Here is a 5,960-nt window from a genome sequence, read left to right as displayed (position 1 = left end):
TTCTAAACTCAGGGCAAGCTGGAGGAGGATGGGGACAGGGTGGGGGCCCGAGGTGGGGGCGTCACTCCCACTCCCAGCAGCTCCGCAGCCCTGGTGCTGCCTCTGCCGCTGCCGCCTCTGCCGCCGCTTGTCTCTCTCCTCGATCGTCTCCTTGTGGCTTCCCTTATCAGCACCAGCACAGCTGTCAGCCCCTGCGTGTGTCCCTGCGAGCAAGCGAGTGAGCTGCTCCGCCACGCCGCGCAGCCCCAGCCGCTCCGCTCAGCATGTGCTCCGGAGCCCACCCCGTGCTTAATAATTCAGGACATGTCAACAGCGTTTCACCGGCGGCACGGGCGGCAGGAGCCAGGCCAGGGGAGGGGGCAGCCCCCCAGCCCAGGACAGGGATCCCTGGGCTCTGCCGGAGACCTCGTCGAGCTGCCCCACAAACTCTTGCTATACCCTGGCCACTCATGGGGTCCTCTGATGGCCCCACTCCCAGGCCACCCAAGGAAGAGTGCTGCACCCAGAGTCCTCAGCTCATTCTGCCACTTCTCTGGACCACACCCCAGGAGGGGTCAGCCAACTCCGTCTCCCAGCTCCTGGCCTCCCTGACTCCTGAATCCAGCATCCAGCCACCACCTGACCCCACGCCCACCCCCCCACCCCCTGCTCACAGTGGCTTCTAGAAACTCCTTGGGAGAGCCACTTGTTTGAATGGGGGAGGGGGGGGGTGCTGAGGCAGAGGAGGGCAGGATAGACAGACAAGGGGACAACATGAGGCCACCAAGATTCTTGGCTTCCTTAGAGCTTTGCTCCAGACTTCCACACTGACCATACCCTGCCCCCTCTGGGACGCTGGCCACCCCTCCCCCACTTTCTCCCGCCCCCACCCCAACTCAGTCACTCCTATGTCTGGGACAGCGGGCACCCTGGCTGGCTTGTACATCTGTGGCCACTTTGCTTCCCCAAATTTCTAGCCACAGCCAGGCTGGGGGTGGGAGAATGCTGTTGAGTGAACAGGCCAGAGAGCAGAGAGGCCAAATGGGGGTATTGGAGGGAGCAGACGCATGCAGGGCTTGAATGGCAGGGTGTGCAATCCAAAAAAAACAGACCGGGGTGTCCCCTGGCAGAGTGGGGCAGGGGAGCCCAGGGGGGCTGCTGTCCTGCGGGGGTGGGGGAGGCAGGCATGTGGGCTATTGTCACAGGCAGGGACAGACCCTGTTGGCAGCCGGGAGAAGTCTCAGTGCCCCCAGTGGGGGGGGGTCCCAGTGAGCAGCTTGTGATCTGGGGTGCCCTGTGAAAGAGCAAGTCCTCAAGGAGGAGGAAGCACTTGTCCCCTAGAGGAAATGGGGGGGGCTGATTAATCGGGGCGCTAATGAGCAGCAGGGAGAGGAAGCTCAGAGGGGCGGGGGAGGCGGCTCCATCGATCCGAGAGCCGTGGAACCAGCAGCTGAAAAAAAAGTGAGAAGGGAATCGATCTGAGGGAAACTGCAGCTGCTGGGGATTAGAGCCCGAGGTCCACCCGCTGCCCGGTGGCCACCCCTCCCGTGTGTCAGGCGTCAGGCCTGCCCCTCGGGGCGCAGCCCCTGCCTGGCCCTGGAGGAGGGGCCCAGGGATAGCCCCATGGGGGTGGGGGGTGCAGGGAGCCACCCTTGGAGGCAAGACCAGGTCAGCCCCTTCAGTCATCACAGGTCACCCCAGCATGGACCTCAACACCCCCCCCACACACACACACCCTGGCCCCGTTGGCACTTTGCTGGGATTGTCCCCAACCTCTCATCAAAGTAGCATCCTGAGGGGCCCATGGCTGAGACTCCCCACAAGCCAGCACCCCCAAGCTGGGAAGATAAGACCCCTGGGGCCAGGGGCTGCATCTGGCAGGGTCCCCAAAAGAAAAGTGGGGTTGGCACCTGGAGCAGCTCCCTGCCCGTCCCGCAGCCCCTCCCATGCTTTCCCCTCTGCTGGACTTTAGACCCTTCCAGTGCTTCCTCCCCCACCTCCTTGTCCTCCCCCAGCCTCTCTTCCCCTTTCTCCTAATATTGATTTTTCTTTGCTTTTTTTAAAAGGTGATTTAATTGCTTTTTTAAGGTTATTTCAGTCTGGGGCTCAGCCAAGAAAGCGGGGAGCTACTCCCCAAGCTTTCCCCAGTACTCGCTGCTGCCCTGGACTCAGTGCACGTCCCTAAGCTGCCCTGCCATCCATGAGATCATAGTCATACTCCCCACAACACACTGGCCTCCATCAGGAGCCAAAAGCACATCCTCTTTCCTCCTGAGGGCCTGGCAGGAAGCCTTCAGCCTTTAGAGGGAATGAAGTTGGGTGGTAACTGGTGTGGGGGGAGGAGCGGGAGCTCCGGGGCACTGGGAAGTGGGAGGGCAGGCGCCCCCACCATTGCCCCACAGACAGCTGTCTCCAGGTATCGCCGCGTCCCCATCGTACAGACTCCCAGGCATCAGGCTATGCGCAGTGGGAGTCCCCCCACCCCACCCTTTCAGCCCATCCTTTGGTCTGCCCCCCACTTCAGTGTCTCCTGTTTCCCCCCTGGTCCCCTACACCCCCTCTCCCTCTGGCCCCCGTCCTTTCTCGCCTCCCTCTCCCTGCTTCCCTGCCTGCCTCCCTCTCTGCCCGGCTGCAGTTGGGTGATAATCTCCCTCATTTAGCCTCCTGGCTGCTTCCCCGGCTCATTGCCCAGCTGGTCCCTGGGGCCCGGCCCAGCTTCTTCCCCACCCCCACCCCCAGCCCAGCGCCCAAGCTCTCCCATCCCCTCCCTGCCCCTCCCCACCCGCTCCCAGGGGACAGGCTGCCCCCTGCAGTGAGCGTCAGGGCCAAGTGTAGCTGGCCAGAACCCGAACTGGGTGTGATCAAAATGGGAAGGGCCGTCAGGGACTCTAGTTGGGAGTGTGAGTGCCCGGTACAGAGCGGGGGGCCATGGTGGGGGGTGATCACAGGGTCTGGCTTGAAGCCTTAGCCAGGTGTCCTCTGTCCCCTGTTGTCCCCATTCCCCAGATTAGTTCCCAGTTCAATTCTCCACCCGCCCGCCCCCCACCCCAAACGGGATGAACTTGGCTTCCAGACCAAGAAAGAGAACGGTGGATGGACTGCGAGGTGAGATTAGAGTGGCATTTGTACAGCCTGACGAGGCAGGGCATGGGGATGGGGGCAGAGTGACGGAGGGGACAGGGAGGGCAGAGGGTTCTGACTCAGAGCACCTGGGAGGGGGCAGGAGGCAAAATAAAACCTCCCAGAATGCAGCTTGTGGGGCTCCGAGGACCCTCCGGGTCTTCCTGCATCAGGGCTCCTGGGGCTCTGCCTCTTCTCCCAGCACAGGGACCCCCACGCTGAGCTGCATTCGCCCCTTTCCACCACGTGTGGCCCCAACTCCTTGTCTTGGTGGCCCCATTCTAAATGACATGACCCCCAAAATCCTAGAAAGCATTCCCCTAGAGAGAGTCCCCAGCCTCCCTCCTGGTCCCAAAGGACACCCCCCTGCCATCGACAGCCCAGACATTTGTTCCAGCCCCGGCTCTGGTGCGGACCAAGGGATGAGCCAGTGTGGGTGGGCAGGGACCACGCTGGGGGGTGGGGGCCGGGACTGGGCCAGGCTGGCTGGTGAGCAAGCAGCGGTGACAAACGGGCTGTGCGGGGGCTGAGGGGCGGGGGGCGGACCGCGGCTGATTTATCTGGGTTATTTATGCTGCGGACGAGGCAGGAGAAACGGTTAATGAGAGTCCCGGAGAAGGGGGGTGGGGAGGCCTGGACGTGATCTGAAGCGACTTAGGAGGGTTAGTGTCCCACCACCAGGCCCTTCCCCCACTGCCCCCTGCATCCCAGGCCCCATCCTGGGGCCAGCCCAGACCCCACTCCTGTGGCACCCCCAACCCCCTTTGGGATGCCCACGCTGAGAGTGGGTCACGAGGGACTGAAGGAGTCCGGGTCCAGGATTGAAGGGCGGCTGAGGAACTGGGGAGGGGGCCAGGAAAGGGCGGGCAGGGAAAGAAGAAAGATAAATCTTGGCTGGATAGAAACTGACCAAGTAAGTCTATGGGGCCTTTGGGGTAGGGGTGGGTGGGGGGAGGAGGCTAGTGTAGCAGTGGGTAGGCAGCTGGCAGTGTCGGAGCTGAGGCTGGAGAGAGGGCATTGGGGTGCAGATCTGGTGTCAGCCAGGAGCCATCTCCCGGCCTGAGAGGCGAGGGGGGGGCGGGCAGTGCAGGTCAGAGCAAAGAGAGAGCCAGGGAAGGAGCAGGGAGAAGATCCAGAAGAGGAGGGGGAGAGGGCTTTGCAGTAGCGAAAGCTGCTGGGAACAGATAAGGCAGCACAGCAGCAGGAAGGATTAAAGCGTTGAGGGGTGGGGGCGGGGGCGGGGGCGGGGGCGAGGCAGGGAGGAGAGGGTTGAGGGCAAGACATCAGGACCAAGGAGATGATGGGAGAAACGAGGGCTGCCAAAAGGGCAGGATTTAGTCAGGAACCGAGAGGCGATCATCACTTAGGAACAAGGGGGGATAGAAGGGACCCCAGCGCATCTCCTGTGGGGGGTGGTCTTCTCGGCCACTGGCCAGCCCCACACCCTGCACCTGTCAGAGGCAGAACTGAGCAGAAGGGGCCGTTGCTGAAGGCAGGGTGCTGGTAGATTGTTGGGTGGGAGTGAGTGGCAGAGGCCAGCCCTGGGAGCCTCTGAGCTCCTGGCAAGACTGAGGGCACGCAACGCCTCCTAGAGGTGGCCAATGAAACCCAGGGTCACGGGGAACATCCGTAGGGTACCCAGCCAGCCTGTCCCTGGATGGAGACCTCATCATGCCCAGGGTCGCAAGGACCCGCATTTCAAGGGGGTTTCTTTGTGGGGAGAGGTGTGGGCATGGAGGGAGGCAGGTAGCTTCTCCAGGCTGGCGCCCTGGACTGGAAGCCCCTCGCCATCTGCAGCCCTCCTGTTCCCCAAGCCTCCCAGACGTGTGCACTTGGGGAGGGTGAGACCCCTGCTCCTTCCAGACGAGAGTCTGCAGCCGTTCAGAGGTGGTGGAGGTGACGGAGGGGAGCCTGGAGGGAAGGAAGAGGAGGAGTAGAGGGGGCAGGGGGAGGGGAGCGGGGGTGGTGGGTGGGGCAGAGTAATTGCATGTTTGTCAGTTCTGTCTGCACTCGAGGGAGCGAGGGAGCGTGTGTGTGGTGGGTAGAGCTTTGCCACTAGGAGTATGTCTGTTGGCAGAGGTGTCCGTGTGTCTGTCCCAGGGGTCTGGGCTCTCCTTGGCCCCCCTTTGTGTTTTGGGGATGGTGGCTCTGGGCACACCCAGCTGTGCTCCGTGCTGATGCGGCAGATGTGGCGGGCCCCAGCTGTGTCTGTTTCCCGGAGAGGAGGAGGGGGATGCAATCTGCTCCCCCGATAATGGCTGCTAAGTGCTGGGGGAGGAGATGGAGATGGGGGTGGGACTGGGGCCCAGGGCAATCCCACCAAAGGGGCAGGAAGGGGATGAGGGCTGGTCCCCGCCCACCCTGTCCTGGCCAGCCTCCTGGCAAGCTGTGTTCTTGGCGTGGCCTCTCCCCTGGTTGGTTCTGGAAGCCCACCCAAATCTCCCCGTCCCAGCTCTCCTCTCCAGCGCCCCATCCAGCTTGGTGCCAGAGACCCACCCCTCTCCCCGGCCCCCAGCTCGCTCCCCCTCGCTGATTTTACAGAATAATCTTTTTATGGAAACGGAGAAAAGCACTAATGGCAGGAGCGCACCCCTCCCCCGCATCCCTCCCCTCCTCACCCCCCACTTCCCACCCCAGTTCCCTCCGTTCTCCCTTCTCAACCCCTCCAGGGGGCCAGCACCCTTACAGTCAGGTCCCAGAGGGGACTGAGAAGGGGGCTCCCTGCTCTCCCCCCTCCAGAGGCAGGGGGCTCCCACATCCTGGGCCCTGAGGGGTGCCCTCAGAGCTGGATGGGGCTCTAGGCCCCCTTTCTTAGTCCCCCCTCCACCTGAGCACAAACACACAACAGTGGCTCCATCAGC

This window comes from Myotis nattereri (genome assembly GCF_964212035.1).
Source record: "Myotis nattereri genome assembly, chromosome: 7".
Classification (NCBI taxonomy): domain Eukaryota; kingdom Metazoa; phylum Chordata; class Mammalia; order Chiroptera; family Vespertilionidae; genus Myotis; species Myotis nattereri.
The sequence above is the reverse complement of the archived record's forward strand: the minus strand, read 5'-3'. Positions refer to the sequence as shown.